This window comes from Tamandua tetradactyla, chromosome 14 (assembly GCF_023851605.1).
Source record: "Tamandua tetradactyla isolate mTamTet1 chromosome 14, mTamTet1.pri, whole genome shotgun sequence".
In the NCBI taxonomy this organism is placed as follows: domain Eukaryota; kingdom Metazoa; phylum Chordata; class Mammalia; order Pilosa; family Myrmecophagidae; genus Tamandua; species Tamandua tetradactyla.
Window position 1 is genome coordinate 61979144 of NC_135340.1, and position 17381 is coordinate 61996524.

General features: G+C 40.1%; 1 protein-coding gene across 12 annotated transcripts in view; it reads left to right on the plus strand.

The window, feature by feature from the left end:
• Positions 1–17381, plus strand: part of SEMA6D (semaphorin 6D) — a 52906-nt gene that overhangs the window by 11388 nt on the left and 24137 nt on the right. Inside the window, exon 2 of one of the 12 annotated variants that reach the window (XM_077127780.1) lies at positions 12784–12890. The exons of the other annotated variants lie outside the window; for them this stretch is intronic. The gene's annotated coding sequence lies outside the window, so the exon portion shown is untranslated. The remainder of the gene's footprint in view (positions 1–12783; positions 12891–17381) is intronic. 12 annotated transcript variants of the gene reach the window in all.

Here is a 17381-nt window from a genome sequence, read left to right on the forward strand (position 1 = left end):
TTCCTTCCTTTAAAAAAAAAAAAAAAAAAAAAAAAAAAAAAAAAAAACTAGCAGTCGCATGACTCCATCCTCTGCTTCCATTGTCATATCTCCTTGTCTGACTCTTCTGCCTCCTTCTTCCATCTTTTAAGGGCATTTATGATTATCTTGGGTCCACCTGGATAATCCAGGATAATTTCCTTATTTTAAGGTCCTTAACTTAATCACATCTGCAGATTCCCTTTTGCTGTGTATGGTAGCACATTCACATGCTCCGGGGATTAGGGGATAGACTTCTTTGGGGAGCCATTATTCTGCACATCACAGGTAAGTACCTTGCTAGGAGCACACACAGTATGCTTATACCCAAGTCTTTTTCATTTCAAAGCTCCACCACTCACTCTAAATCTCCTCAACTAAGTCAGCAAAGGGAACATAAAGTCAGAGTGGTGGGGAGAGCCTTGTTGTTATTAGAATAATCAATTGAAGGTCATTAAATGTAGGCATCATAATGCAAAAATTAATCTTTTCTGATCTTCATTCCCTATGCTGTACTGCCTATAGTCATTCATTTATTATTTCTGAGGTCGAATCCTGATTAACTGAATTTACAGGGTCTCTGAATCCACTTGTCTTTCGTTGGGTGACTGAATGAAGACGGAGCATTTTGGGGATCAGAGGAAGACTGTCCTGGAGGACTCTGAAAAGTCGTTTTAATGGAGCTCCCAGTTCAGCACAGAATGGTTGAAGAAAGATGATGAGGGAAATGGACCATACTTGCTGACTCTTGTATTGTTCTTTGATCGGGATGGTGTTCCTCAAAACTATCCCATCCCATCCACCCACAGCCAATATCATCTCCAGGTTGAAAAGCTTGCTATTCCCCGCGGTCAACCAGAAAATTAGAAGCCTGTGTTCTTGTAGATCTCCAAAGAACTGTAGAAAGTTGTTAGAGATTTCATCCTCTCTCTCTTACTCACCCCCTCTCTTTCTCTCTCTTCTTCTCTTTGCTACCTACTTAGTTCATTTATGAGGTTTCATATAATTTTGAAGTTTGATATGTGCACCATCACTGAAAGTCTCTTTGAGCAGATTGAGGAAGGAGTGGAACACAGAGCTAGGAGTCTGACAACCTGATTTCTAGCCCTGCCTCAAATATTAGCCAACCAGATATCTATGGACAAAGTGTTGGCCTTAATTTCTTCCTTTTTTTTAGATGATAATGGGCGGTAGAGAGAGTCTAAATATTCTCCAGTGTTCTTTTTAGTGTTGGAATTCCTTGTTGCTATATTTATCTTCATACTTTAGTTATTTTAGGTCATAGGATCAGATCTAATGGTGATTTTAAAAAATATGAATCTGTGTTATAAATGTGCATAGAGCACATACTGTCTGCATTAAGAGACAGACACATAGATAATACAACTCAAATTTATGATTACCATTTACGTTTTACAACACTGCTCTTTTCTCTGGGGTCACTTAAAGTCATTGTTGCTAGTATAGTTTTTAGACTCGGTTTTTACAAATACATGGATAATATTTTCAGTTAGCTATTATTGTACCTTATTCAGCCATGTAATTTTCAGTTTTAACCCTGAAGAACCCTGCCCCATTGAACTGAGAGGACTGAGAGGGCAAATATGTTTCATACTAGAGAGCTAAACCTGCTTGATTGGGAGTGGCTCCTGAAACTTGTATTGCAGAGGCTTCAGGAAATACATCCAAAGTCAAAGAGAAAGAGTCTAGCAAAGCCTTCTATGGAAAAGGGAGAGTGTATGGCAATTCCTTATTTCTGATGGTAACAAATTTGCCATCTTTGAATCAGTAGTTTCTCTAGAGAGACATAGTTCCCTTAAAATACTAACCCATATTGACTATGGCCTCTTTACAGGTTGCTAAGTGTTTAATGCATGTGTCACCTGGTGTGATGTTTCAGAGTGACAGAACAGAGCTTGAAAGTATCTGATCCATGAGAAGGAAACTTGGTAGTGATCACTTTATCCAGTTTTTGCCATTTGCTTTATTTTGTTGCATATTCCTTCAGTTATATCCCACCAGTTTTAACATATTTTGTAGCTTAAAAATATGATTTATTATTTTGCTATTATAGAGATCCTCACCATAGGTTTATAAGGATAAGCACGATAAAGGTGTACCACCACCACGCATGCACATGCACTTACAGAGATTTTAAATGACAAACTTTGAAGTCATGAATTTAGCTTGGAATTCTGTCTCACTTGCTTACTAGATGTCAGAAATTGGGCAGTTCTTTAGTTGATCTGAGTCTTAGTTTCCTTTTCTGTAAGATGGAGAGAACACCAGTATCATAAAGAGATATGGAATGAATTAGAGATAATGCATGTAAACTGGCCAGCACTGTTCTTAGAACATAGGAGGTGCTCCGTTGTGTTGGGTTACCCATCGCTAGCTTGTTTGGGGCTGAAAGTAATGGAAAAACCATTGCTTAACTAATAGGAACAAATTATTGTCCAGAGATGGGGCGGCTCCGATGTTGTTTAATTCTTTGACTCAACAATGTCATTAAAGATGCATGTACTTTTTATATTTCTTTCTCTGCCGTCCTCAGCCTGTCAGACTGTGTCCTTGGCCAGCTCTTTTTATGTTCCCGATAAGACTGTCATGTTCCAAATGAGAATCCATCAGATCGAGGGTTCTTGAGAAACCTTTCCTAGCAACAGACTTCCCCTTGGTCACTTGCAACAGAATTGTGTCAAATGCTCAGACCTGAAGCCTAAAGTTATCTGAAGGAGGAGAAAGGGACTACTGCATTGACTTTGATGGTGACTCACCTCCCAGCAGATACCTGAACAAAATCAGCATTTTGTTACGAAGTCTGTGTGTTTATATGTTGCTCTATGCATACTGTAGATACACAGTATACATTACATAACCACATCCAGGAGTGTGCTCAAGCTATAAAAGCTCAGTGTTTGTCCAGAAATATTTTCCATCATTATTGGGACATTTTGCAAACCTAAAATAGAATTTGCTTTTAATTAGCCGATTTAAAAATATGAAAGATGTGACATTAGAGGATAATGCCACAAAATAAGGGAGAATGAGTCAGATTGTTTTTGTTTTGCCTTCCCTAGGCATCCATGCTTCTTTTTCCTTTATTTTATTCTGTAGCTTGTCATAAATGAGAAATAAGGCACCCCTGCCAGGTTAACTCTTTCAAACACCACCATATTCAAGCCATAATGATCAGGGTACAAGAACATTAACTCTTCAACTCTTTGAGATATTGGTGATTATAAATTCACATTTTCTCATGGTTCCTATTTCAAAATAACATTAACCCTTGAAGCTCTGAAGTTAAAATTTCATGTATTTCTGTCATATTATAAATCTCATATCTATTGAGGAAGTCACCCACACTTTTATGTTTCCTGTCACTTGATTCAATATATGGCAGGCTCTCTGAGTGGAAACCCTACCATGGCCCTGAGTTTTCTTTCACTTGTACTAATTTAACCTCTTTTCCTGGTATGCTGTGAATGCTGTGAATCAGTTCTATGGCACCATAAAATATGGGTGAGGAGATTCCTCCTTTACCTGTCTTTGTACAACTGATCTGCTGTTGCACTAAGCTATAAAACTTAACCACCTAGATTTTCAATATCTGAAATTGCCACTTCTATGGTTTTATGGTTGCATTTTTGTTCACCAAGGTGAATCTTCCCCCAGGATTTATCAAATAATAGTCTTGTTCTTTAAAGGCAACCAGTAGTCCTTGTTCCACTACTTTCCTTCTCAGAGAATAATCCGTCTCCGTGAGTCCAAATAGTCCTGAGTTGAAAGTCTGATTCTACCATTTAACCTCTCAGAGCCTCATTTTCCTCACCAAAAAGCAGGATGATATAAAGGCCTCATAGAAATGTTACGAGGGCTTCAGGAGGAAATATATGCAAAGCACTTAGCGTGGTATCCACATATAAAAACTCAATACGTTGTAGTAGTTTTCTTCTTATTATTACTATTGTTTTCAAATTAAGAATGCCTAGCAACATGTGAAATATTCATGCATAAAGTGCTTATAGATTTTGTACATGGATAGGTGCCAAAAACCATCTGAACAGTTACTTCTAAATGTATAGGAAAAAATACAGGAACAACTCTGGTTAGTAGTTGGCATTTCTTGAGCATGTAAAGCACAGTATTGCCACATGTACACTTTGCCATTCAAGTATGGACATGGTTCTGGAAGCTTATTTGTGGTCAGGCTGGAAAGGTTTATTATATTGAGACTGTTTTCGTGTTATGACTTCAAACATTTAAATAATGAAACAATCACTCATGGTGGGTTAACTATGTGCATTAAACCAGACCCTGCATCCTAGTAGTTATTTTCTAGATGCATTATTTCACTCAGTCACTTATTCATTCATTCACTCACCCATGCAACAGATCATTTTTGAGCATGTCCAATGTTCAAAGAGCTCTTCTTCCTTTTTGCTTCAAAGAATCAAAGTCCAATGAATAGTGGAATGACTGCACCCAGAGCCCACTTCATGGATGTGTGACCTGTGAAGTTGCACAGGCTCTCATGCTTAAAATGCTCTGCAGTCACCATCTTGAAATTCTTAATAATTTTTAACAAGGAGCCTCACATTGTTATTTTATAGTAGGTCCTGCAAATCGTGTAGTTGGCCTTTTCATCAACGGATTTATTCTGTACTAATCTGAGTAGGCAGGCAGTAAACAAGATTTGGAAAGAGTCACAGCCTCTGTGTTTGAGTTCCTACTGCATCTCAAACTCAGGAAAGTCGCCTAATTTCTGAGGACCTTTTTTTTTTCATTTGGAAGCTGAGACAAGTTGGACATGCTCTCCAAGTTCACTCTAGTAATCTTGACACTTCAGAAGAGTAAGGCATAAGTGTAAGGTGATGTCAGGATTCATTTTGCATTAAAAGTGATGAACATGCTTTCAAAACTAGAACAATCGACTATGGGGAATAATGGACAAAAAAAAATTGACATCAGGAGTGCTCTTGAGATATTGAGTTGTGTGGTCAATGTAGCTGAAACCCTTGACTTCTAGAAAAGATCTACTTGTCCCTAGTGGCTTAAAATATAATCAAACTGATTGAGCCCTGGGATTAATCTGCTCATTTCATTTGGGTCTGTCCTTCCCTCTCTATAGATTTTATATTAATTTCCCAGAGAAGTAACTCACTCTGGTCCTTTTGCCACACTTAAAAAGAAAGTCTATATCCAAGATCTTAAAAAAAAACTGTAATATATAAATATTGCCTCTCTTGAAAATTTTCTAGTTTTCAGTTCTAAAAGATTAATGTACTGAGAGGTGATAATCAGAATATTTAACAAACCCTTTACCATGGTCACTGACCAATCTTAATGGATCCCACAGTGTGGTTGGTACCAAGTAAATGCCAGCCCTGGGTGTTTTCGGTGCAGTCTTATGCTTCAGGGTTAACTTGTAGAAAAGGTGTCACAGTATACATATGGTGGCCCAAATATCTACTTCTACAGTGACCCAGTATCTCCAGGGTGCATGCGTGAAAAAAGGGACCACCATTGAGTCTGCATTTCCTCCCTTTGAGAGCCAAGATCTTTCCTGATTCAGTTATTCTGGCACATCTGAAAGTACAGTTACAAACTCTGGATGAAAACTTATAGCAGGCACTTCAGATGCACTCATGTTTTTCATCAAGTTGAGGTCACTGGCAAATTGCAATGATAAAAGACATTTCAAAGAAAACAAACAACTCTAAATTAACTAAGATTCAGCCGTCATCATTTTGGGGCACATCTTCAGTTCTGCCTGAAGCTACCTACTCCTGGGGCAAATTTTAGATCACAAAAGAGTTCAATGCTCCAAGTTTCTCTTAATCACCCACCAAAACGTTTGCATCCTTGGGTCAGCCTCTCCCCTTTGCAAACATGCTATCAGCCTGTTTTAGTAGAAAAGAGATGGGGAGTTTTTCTATAATGTTAAAAACAACCTTAAAGCACAGCACCAGGAGCCAATTAAGATCAAAGCTGTGATGCTTTAGTGCTATGATTTCATCACTTAAATATTAAGCAATTTTTACTCTGACACTGATCAAGAGGTGTTAATGCAGATTCTTTTAAGCAATTCAAATAATTCAGGGGGTTGTATGTGTGAAAGAACAGTAAATGTTTTACTTTCAATAACTGGAAGTATCAAGTCTTTGAGCCTCCTAAAAATCCAGTCTAGGGGCTTGTTAGCAGTTTGTTTATTTATTTATTTATTTATTTTTGGTGGAAAGGAGCTTAACTTTTGCCTGTTTTTATTCTATAGCATTAGTATGTTTAGCTTAGAAGTCATGGCACCAAAGACCGGTTTACATATTCACTCCCAGGATATTTTTCAGCCCCTAATGGCTGGCTGACAGTTGTGTTTACATTTGTGTTAGCATTGAGTAGACTGTTTTGAAAAGGGCCATGGAGATAGTTGAAGTCTGACTCCTTATTGCTCTAAGAACTAGAGACAGAATTACAGAAGTATCCTTATCAGCTATGGTATTTTATTTTATGATTAAGAAAAATGGCTCAATGTGACCACGTTCTGAAATAGACTCAGTGTTCCAGCAGCCATTTATCTTCAAAGTAAAATGCAAACAATTCAGCTGTAGAAATTAGTTTAGGAAAACATATATTTAATGCTTAACTACACATTCAAAGAAAAGTTTACTTAAAGCTTACATTGTCATCTATTTGGATGACGGTGATGTAGGGTGATGGCTCTCGCTAAGAGCAAGAGGCTGGCGGAGAAACACCCTCAGTTCCTGCCACCATCTGCAGAGAGCTTTAAGAGGAAGTTTGCTATTCGAATGAGCCAGGAATAAAGTCCCTCTTCCTGTACATGTCTTTAGAGTACAGAACGGAGACCTAAATGCCACTATTTGACAACTAGGGTAAAATGTTTCTGGCTTCAATATCCAAGTACACAATTGCATCAGTTTTCCATTTGCTTTTGCTGGTGTATTTGGCCACTGAGGAGTCTAAGCCAGGTTTTCTTTCTCCTGTGTGACTGTAATTCTTGAATCTTTATGCAAAAGACAACCTCTCTATTACTAGCACGAAGAGAACAGCGGTGGTTTTGAATTGGCATGGGTCTTTGTGAAAATCGGATTAAGGGTCGCTCTAAAAATAGAAACTGTTGTTGCTCTTGTTACTTAAGTACTTTATATTTCGGAAGCCCAGGAAGGAAAAGGTGGGAGGTAGGAAGAGGGGCGGAACGAAGCCAAACATACAATATGCTAATTTAACTGAAATATATGAATTACCTCCATTTTCTCCTACTGAACACTCAGAATGTAAGTGTGACATCTAAAATGATAGAGGACTTGTTCTCTAGGAAGTTATCATCTAAAATTAGCTCTAAATTTCAAGAAACATGTCCCTTTGTTAGTAGGAGTTAATACACTTAGTTCTGTTCAACCTGAGTTCAGTAACTGTCTTCACCAGGAAAATATCTGGCTTATTTGGGTTGGAAGGTCATTTATTTTTTTTTAAAAAAAAATTTTAATGGTTCATCTCCACTCCATCCCTCCTCTTTAAATGCAGAGACAAAAAAGTTACAAGGTATTGTTCTTAAAGGAAAAAAAACTAAAGTAAATTCTTTTCATTTTTATCGATTCCATTTTATTATTTGTCTATATGTACCTCTGCTTTTATAACATTATGATCCGTGGACATTCAGTTTTACATTGTGATTATTGTACGCTGAGGATTACTTGTCTTCATTATTATTTTTCACATTATATTAGTACTACATAAGCATCTTTCTCTAATAAGGTTTTCTATTTCTTCTTGCTTTAGATTATTTGCTTAGGATAAATTGTCTAAAGTGAAATTACTGGGTCAGAGGTTAATGATATTAGCATGTGTGGATACAAGTGTGTGTTACGTATTATCAAACTGTTTTCTAAATTGGCTGTACTAGTTTATCTTACCAAGAGCAATATATTGGTCTCATCCCAGTTTCACCAGAGTTAAGTATTAGTCTTAAGAAGAAAAAAAAAGAACTAATTTTATTATTGCAAAACTGTACCTCATTAATATGATTTGCATTTCTTTGCTTACTCACATGACTTAAGAGACTGGGTCAAGACATTTTAGGGACAAGTTTAATACTACTTGACACATAGAAAGACAATTTGAAGGACTGTTACCAGGGAATTTTCATAGCATCTGCATTCTGACCAAAGGTTCCCTGTGTCTGCATGATACATTCAGCTCTGATAGCTAAGAAAACAATATTTCAGGATACTAACTCAGTATCTGACATGAGTGAGGAAATGATTCTCCCCCAAACATAGAGTATGTCGGTTATCTAGCTACATAACAAACCATTCCAGAATGGAGAGTTGCGAACAACAATCATTTATTTAGCTCATGGATCTGCAATTTGTCTGGGACTCAGCAGGGAGATTCATCTCTGTGCCACATAAATGTCAACTGGGGTGACTCAACTAGGGCCTGGACAGTCCGGGTCTAAGAGGACTCACTCACAGGGGAGGCCAATGTGTGCTATGAGCTGGGAGTCCAGTGAAGGCTGAGAGCCAAAACAAGGATCCAAAAAGATAGACAGCGGAAGCTGCCCATTTAGTAAGGTTTGGGCCCAGAAACTGGCACAACATCACTTCTACTGTATTCTAATGTTCAAGCAGTCATAGCCCAGATTCAAGGGAGTATATATAAAGCCACTTCCAAGTGGGAAGAGTGTTTAAAAAAGGGGGGGGGGGGGGCTGTGGTTTTAAATTGCTTACAGTATTTCAAGCATTGTTGAGAAGCTGAAGATCTAGATACTTGTAAAGCCATCGATTAATACAAATTAGTATTAATGTAGCACTAATTTGTACTCCTGCTTTCCAGAGTATACTTTAGGGGTGGATTTGCCATTTGACCCCACCCACCTTTCCCCACCAAAGAATTCAGCCCAGGGTCCCTTGAGCTGGGGCCCACTATTGGGAATCTAGCAGGGCTCCTTCCACCTTCCGACTCACCCCAGGAAGCCTGGTCTCAGTGTTTTTAGTCATCAATGTCATTGCTCTTTTCTATGAGAATAGGCATTAGAAGTGGGCCTGAGTATGTAATGCTGCTCAAGAAAAATAATGTCGTTAACTGTATTCGGGGTATTTATACTGACAAAATGCTTAACTTTAACATGCTGATGGTCATATTTATGAGGATCCCACCTGATCGCTCAGTGATTGATTTAGGGGTTTCTATTACTCGTGCCAGGAGAAGAGAAGTTATTTCAACTATGATTTCTTCATCCTGCCTTCCAAAGAATAACTAGAGAAAAAGACACTGAAATCATCAGAGGTAGTCTTCAGAAAGAATTAGAATATCATAGGTAGGCATGTCAGCAGAGAGAAAGCATGAAGGTACTAATAATAACACTAAAAACAATAGCTGTAATACTTGTACTTAGTATTTACCAGGTAGAGTTTCAAAGATTTTCTGTATATTAAGTCTGTAAGGCTCAAGATAACCCTTTAAGTGAGGTCTAATAGTTATTTACTTTTTGCAGATGCAAGATGAAGTAGATTTTCCAAGTTCATACAGCTAATGAATGGTAGATGCAGGATAGTCTTCAAGTTAAGCTTATTTCCTCACTGGGTTATACAAGGATGATTGTTCTCCAGTGTAGAAGATTGACCATCTTCCAATGGATCCTTCCTCGAATTTCATGCGTTTACTATCTGTTTCTTAGCCATTTTGAGGGGTTTGGATGGATTAGGGTCTTTTATTTACTGTTGAAGTTAAAAAGTAGACAAGCCTTCCAGATGTGGAGACATACCTTCTTACCTGCTTCCCCCTTGCATCCACTCTGCCTGGCCAGCTAAACATCAAAAAGAAGGGATTCGAAAGGGAACTACTCTTCAATGTGGGAAGACCTAGGAGCCAAGGGAGCCTTCAGTCCTCAATATGTTTCCAAGGAAGAGCTCCTAAACAAGGAGCCACCAAATACACTGTCTTCCCTAACCCTTGAGGTACATCCCTGCTGTACCACTGCCCTGTGTCTTCATTGTCCCTGGAGACAGCTTAGAGTTTTTGCTATCAAGTCAAAGATGGTAAGAAAGGGGCCTCTGCCCATTGCTGGCAAAAGTAGGAGGTAGAAGCCAACTCCTAGGGATCTTGTCTTCCTCCTAGGTTACCTATTCAGCTCCTCGTGTGCAAATTCAGAGAAATAGCACCAACCTCCTACAGGGTGCTTAGCAGACTGACTGATGCTTCATTAGCATTCAGACATGGATTGTTGTGATCATTTTATTTCTACATTTTCAGTCTCCGTCCTATGTGTGTTACGCACAACTCCAGATGTGTTGCGTGAAAACCAAATGATAATGTTGTCAGGCAACATCTCATCTCTTAGTGAAGCGGGCCTGGGAAACCTGAATAAGCCAAAGGTCTTGTCTTCCAGGAGCTTACATCTAATCAGAAAAACAGAAAAGGAGACGGATAATGCTATCTACTATGGTAAATCATTGCAAAAATGGATGGACTGTTGTGAAAATAAATCAGAGAGAGGGAGATGGAAAATGCCTCAAATTTGTGGTGGGCCCTAATGCATGATTAGAAATTTGCCAGTCAGAGAAGCTGAAGAAGGCTTCCAGTCCACGGAGAAGCAGGAGCAAAGGGAAGGAATCCTCAGAAGGATTGGCGGCTTGCAGAGTTAACTGCAGCCGTGGAAATAGGAATGTTAGTATTTATTTGAGCAAAAGAATAAACGATGTCAGTGTACAGTGCTGATGCAAACTGTGACTAAAAAAAGCACTGATAATAATATAGTTCTTCACACTTATATAGCACCTTCACAATTTACCAAGTTATTTTTACTCACCTCTTCTCACTCGTCCCTTTAAAAATCCATGACAAGGGAGTCAGCCGCTCAGCTCCCTTTCCTCACCTGGGAAGGAAGGCGCCGAAGCTGTCCAGGGATCATAGGTGGCCCCTGCAGGCACCTCGCAGGTGAAGCCCTGTTGTGCGGGATCCCTCTGATCATTCCCAGGGGCCTCGGTTTCTTCTTTCTTGTTGGGCAGGTGGATGCAATGCTGCTGGAAGGCACAGTAACCAGAGATGAAGCCACCTCACCTGAGATCGAATTTAGAGCCTGGGAAATTGTAGTTAGAGCACCTCTTATGTCAGGCCTCTGCGCGGGGGTGCTTCCTTCCCCAAATCCTGGTAGAGCTCTTTGCTTGCGCTGCCTTGTTTCTGCATCCTTTCAACTAAAGACCCCACACCCTCTACTTTTTCTGGTTTTGTAATTCCTGCTCTCTCTTTATCAAAAAGCTGTACGCTTGTAACTGATAGGTGGTAGAAAGGAGTCAGTTCCCTCTCCAAAAGAAGGATATTCGACTAATTTCTCCCAATCCTTTCCCCAGTGTTCAGCTTCTTTGCATGTCTAAGGCAACACTTTCCTCTTTTTTTCTGTATATCCCCAGGATGCATCACGTAAATAGGGTAGCATTTGGGGCCCCAGGCCCATGTTTTCATGGCTCAAGGGAGAGGAAAGGACAAGAAGGGCATTCCAAGTGATGAGAATAGCACTTTGCAAAGGCAAAGAAGTAGGGGAAACTGGTTCCCGGAACCCAGCTGGATCATACGGCCAGAATAGAAGGCGTTAAGAGTCATCCGCATGCCACCCTCCAGTCCCTCTCGAGCCCCGCATTTATAGGATTACTGTTGAATGTTGCTGTGGAACTGAGTTTTTCATTTTTGTCTGCAAATCCATTTTGAGTCACTACGAGATTAGCCAGTGAGGGGATAGAAAGAGCAGTGGACCTGGAGACAGATGCACCAGAAGCCTCTCATTAACAGCATAAACTCGAGCCATTTTTAAACTCCTCATCTATAAGGTGGAGGTTCAGCCACCAATTCAGCAGACATTTACTAAGCAGAAGCTGGGTACCAGATACTATGACGGAGTCTAAAGATGAGGCGGAACAGAGCAGATCTGTCCTTGTGAAGCTGATATGAAGTTCGGTGGAGATGATAATTCCTACCCTAACCCTCAAAGGACAGTTTTGAAGACCAGAATGGGTAAGCCATGTTTGCTTTAAAAGCGTGTGATGCTCTCAAAGTGGAAAACTTGTTTCAGATACCTGTTCCAAGATGCAGATCATAGAGAGCTGGGGGCCACCTGACTCCTACTCTCATCCACAGAGGAAGTTAATGCAATGCTCCATTGGCTCCAAAGTGTGTTCATGGACCAGAGATGGACCAAGTAACCTAGAGGCCCTGGGGATGCATGGCCTCAACTTCCCACAGTCGCATCATACAATTCAAGAAGGAAATTGGAAGTTATCTGTGGACCAGTGGGAGGAACCGTATCACCTTGCCCCAGAGTCCGGGGAACCTGGAGGTGGTCCCTAAAGTAGGTCTTTCTCAAAGCCACACAGCTACTAAGGGGGAATAATGAACTCCCTGCCAATTCATCTGGGACCCCATCAGAATGCCAAATCCACATTCACAAATGCCAGTCGAGCATTGCGTGTTCAGCGCATCAGGCAGCTTGCACTACAAAACCCATTTGTGGTTTGGCGTCACAGATCAGCAGTGACACTCTCCTGCCTGAGTTCAGAGGGAGCACACACGCTTTGTATCCTAGGCAACACCAGTACCTGTTCAAAAAACTTAGAAGTGTGAATTGGGAATCATTTTACTTTTGGTAAAGAGCTATTTTCAGCTCAGCCACCAAACTCAGAATCAGAAGATGTAACAACAGAAGGTTCCCTTCTTGCGATCTTATAGATTCTAGCCCAACCTCTCATTTTACAGGTGAAGAAACTGAAATTGAAGTTGGTGAAGACTCTCTCAAGGTTTCTCTGTTTGTTGGAGGCTGAGTGAAGGGTGGTGATTCAGGGTTCTTAAAGCATTATCTCCAGGTATGTTTGATGTCTGGGGTAAGATTAGCATCCTCTGAAGGGATTCACAAAGAGGGGGAAGCAAAAATAAATACAGATAAGGGTAATATAATGTTTGAAGAGTAATTATCTCCAGTAGCAGTCTTGGGACTGCACAGAGCTTCCTCAAAGTTGTGCCCTTGGCCTTGCACATGCTCCCTGGCGCTCCCACATCTAACACTAATTAATATGTTAACGCCAGCAAAACACTTGGGGTTGCTGACCGTGTGCCAGGTGCTCACCTAAGCTTTTCAGATAACCCATTTGTTTCTCAAGACAAGACTATGAAGGAGCTGCAAGTATTACCCCCAACTTAAAGGAAACATGAACAGAGTGATTATCTAGTTTGCCTAAGGTCAAACAGCTAGTTAAATGCCGAAGCCAGGACTCCAGCTTGGGCACTCTGCCTCCCAAGTCCGAGTTCTCAACCACTGTACTCAACTGTTCAATGCTTCAGTCCAGCTCCATCTCTGATAGTAAACTGGGCAGGAAGTATTGCGCTTTTCTTCTACCCTCTTGGTCCTAACAGATTTAGTGAAAAAAAAAATAGCAATTGATATTCCAAAGACTTCTGAAAATTTACCTAAAGTTCCATTTTTGCCACTGTGGACCCAGAGGTTTGAAAAGCTTGTAGTATTTCAGAATTCAAACCCAGACACAGGTCTGGGAAGTGAGGCAACAGTACATTCACTCAGGTATAGGCTGGGCCATCACATACCTTTTGCTGGCTATAAAATTTAGTTGCACCTTTTATTTTTCTCATACCTGGTTATAGCTTCATTCTTAGTCCAGACTGTTGGGTTGACCCTAACTCACTAGGGATCTCACGTCCATCAGTAGGACAAAATATATTCTGAAAACATCTTTTTCATTTTTAAATACTTCTGAACTCACAGGATGTGGCAAGAGTAGTACAAGGAGTCTCCATGTGCCCTTCATGCAGGAAGTACATTTTAAAAAATAAATCAGAACTGAATTTTCTTATGGATGGGGCAACTTTAGATGCTTCTGAACACATTTAACCATAGATGAGCAACTGTTATTGCATTCTCAATGTAAGAAAATATGTTGGTAAGTGAAAACCAGAGGACTTGGATCAGGAACTCTTGACTTCTGAAACTTAAAAAAGTTAGGGTGTTAACTCTTCTGTTGACCCTTCAACAACTTTTTTAAAGGGTGACATCACCTGGGAACCTCTGATGAGATGGTTTGCAGAAGGCATGAGCATGAAAACATGCACTCCTTAATCAGAGCAATCCCCATTGTTGTTGGCAAGGGGTGAACATACATCACCAGATCTGTCTGTGTCTGGCCTCTGCACCAACTAGACCACTCTTAGATGACGTCTTTTCATTTATCCTTTTATTACCACCCATCTGTCAGGTGGGAATAGTATCAGCAGGCCATCCTGAGTCTTTCCTTGCCTGGGCATTATTGAGATCATATTGTGTTGAGAGTGCACTTTGTGTTGCATTGTTGAGAGTTCACTTTTTTTGGTTGTTTTTTTGGGGGGGCTGTGGGGGGAGTGCATGGTCCAGGAATCAAAGCCAGGTCTCCTGCATGCAAGGCAGGCATTCTAACCACTGAACTACCGGTGCACCCAAGAGTTCATTTTGTGTTGTGCTGAAGGTGCACTTCGTGTTGAGAGAACACTTCCTGTCAAATTGAGAGTGCACTTTGCATTGTGTTGTTGAGAGTACAGTTTGTGTTACGTTATATTGAGAGTACACTTTGTGTTGTGTTGTTGAAAGTATACTTTGTGTCATGTTGTTGAGAGTACACTTTGTGTCATGTTGTTGAGAGTGCACTTCATGCTGTATTGAGAGTGTACTTCATGCTGTATTAATAGTGCACTTTGTGTTGTATTGTTGGCAGTAAACTTTGTGCTCTTTGAAACCTGCAAAAGGCACCGTGGAGGCTATTAGCACTTGGTGGTTGCGTCATGCAAGTCAGTAGAATCAGAAAAAAACACTCAACTTCTGTCATCCCAGCCTGGAGGGCTGAACCAGGCATGGTCCCAGGCCCTATTATCCTGAACAGAATGTCATACACAGGCCATATGGCAGTCCCAGCAGGTCATCTGGTAGAATAAGCCAATGTTCCAAAGACAGGCTGAGTCCTTTGGCACCTCAGTTATCCCTTGGAACCTTTAGCTCTTCCTTTGTGTAGAATGGCTCATTTTATGGAGGCCGAATGGAAGCAGCTCAGCCTGTCTGGGACTATGTGTGTTCTGTGAAAGGAGGAGATAACAAAGGGTATGACTTTTAATTTATTTTGTCACAGGTTAACCTTGACAAAGCCCTCAGTCCTTTCCGAAAAGAGGAGACACTCCTGCCACAACATTCTCTTCTTACCTATTTTTTTTTCTTCTTTTTCAATGTAGACAGTTCCTAAGTTTTTTATTTCCACAAAGCTGTAGTCCTCAGCTTGCTCTCTTAAGAAGCTGATGTATTTTGTCATCTTCCTGGAGAACAGATTCACCTTGCTTAAATATGGGGCTCATCTTTCATTGGTTTCATGTGTTATTTTCTTTTTAAAATGAGGATTGTTTACTAAGACAATTTAGCTTCAACATGTTATCTGATTTGAGTTAGGGTGGACAGGGAAAACCTTGTTGGCAAGCTGTCACTAGAATTGTGCTCCCCACTTACAGTTCTGTTTAGAAGTCAAATTCTAGGATCCCTGTTCAGGCTTACTTAGACTTTGGCAGAGACAACTCAGATCCTGCTTTCTGTCTCTTCCTGCTCAATTTCTTTTAAACTCAGTCTTAATTTCTTTTTTGATTATTAATATTTAAAAGGAGCCTTTACAATTCAGATATATGGAAAATGGTATGGTTTGCTTTAAGAAAATACAGACTTAAAGTGAAAATCTTGCAAAAAAGTTGCTTTAATTGTCAGAAAATCCCTTTAAATAGCCAGCTTTCCTCATGAACTTAAGAAATATAATCAAAACAAACAAAATTGAACCAAGTTTTAGGAAGGCATTGGCTATAAAAACAAGTCATTAAAGGAAACAACAGGATTCTGCAAACCCCAGCCTGCCCTTTTCTCCTTTCCACAGTGTCTACTGCCACCTTTCTTTCTTTTCTCTTTTATCCGAATGTAGCCCCATGAAAAGAACGTGTAAATATATTGCTACTGATTTGGGGCTTATGTTATGCTCTAGCACCACTTGCTTTATAACTGGAAAGAAAGCTATGAGCCAAAGAAAAGAATTTCTTTTCAACTGAAGAATCTCTCTCTTTTATTTTATTTTTGTTTGTTGTGAGGTGGGAGGTCAAGTCCCTCTCTTTTTCGACCAAGCCTGACTCTCTAATCTCAGGAAAGACTGCTTTTTTCCCCTATTATTCCCTTTTGAAATAAGCAGGGATTTCAGTTGGGGGTAACAAAAGTCAGTTACTTCTTTGGCTCCTTTTGCTCATCCCTGGTGGATCAAAGAGCTGTTTGCTAATGATGGGTAGGTGTGAAACAAGGCATCTGTTGCCATTTATAAAGAACCTTCTGGTTTTGCAGCACCTGGAGCTGCTGAAGGATTTGGGGGTAATGAAGATTGTGTGTCAAAATTGTGGGAGAGCAATGGTAGACCCAAGACTCTAGGTGTTTGGGGAAAGGGAAAAGAAGTGTTCATTTTGACATGGTACGTGTGCCACAGCTAAGTCTTGTCAAGCATACATAAAGAGATTACCACCATCATTTATTATCTCTTCATCCACCCATTAAATATTTACTGAGGACCTCCTAGAGGCCAGGCCTTGTGCCTAGGCTGGAGATAAAGAGTATGATAAGTTGTAGTTGCTCCCACAACTAGGGATATCATGCAAATAAATAACATCGCTCTGAAGGATAAGTCCTGCAGCAGAAGCATTTACATTGTATCGTAGTATGATGAGCCATCCTGAGGGAAGCAGCGTGGCTAGAGGAGAGGGATATGAGTGAGAAAAGGTGTGATAAAAGGGGAGATAGTCAAGGAAGTTTTGAGCTAGTGGGTAAGCATTTTCCAGGAAGGGCATCTTAGAGGATGAGAACATTGTGTGAAGAAGACACCACCTTGGGATCAAGATTGTGCAATAGCAGTAGGTGACATGGGAGACGCTGGCAAGAATCAGATTGGGAAAAACGTTATAAATCTTGAAAATGTGTTTGGACTTTATCATATAGGCCATTGGAAACCACTAAATGATTTTTAAGCAGGGATGTAAAATGATACTGTGTTTTGGAAATATCCTGGTGGCTTTATCAAGAATGGACAGAAGGTCTAAGAGAGCAGAAACCAATTGAGTGGATTCTAGAACCATAAAAAGATAAAATCAATAGGATATACCAACCAATTAGAAAGAAGATGAAAGAGGGGAAGACATTTAGGATGACTCACAGGTTTAAGGCTCAAGTGACTAAGTATTAAAACTATAAATAGCACTAACAATAATAGTTGTAATCGTTAGATTCTTACCGTGTGCAATGGTTTTGGTTA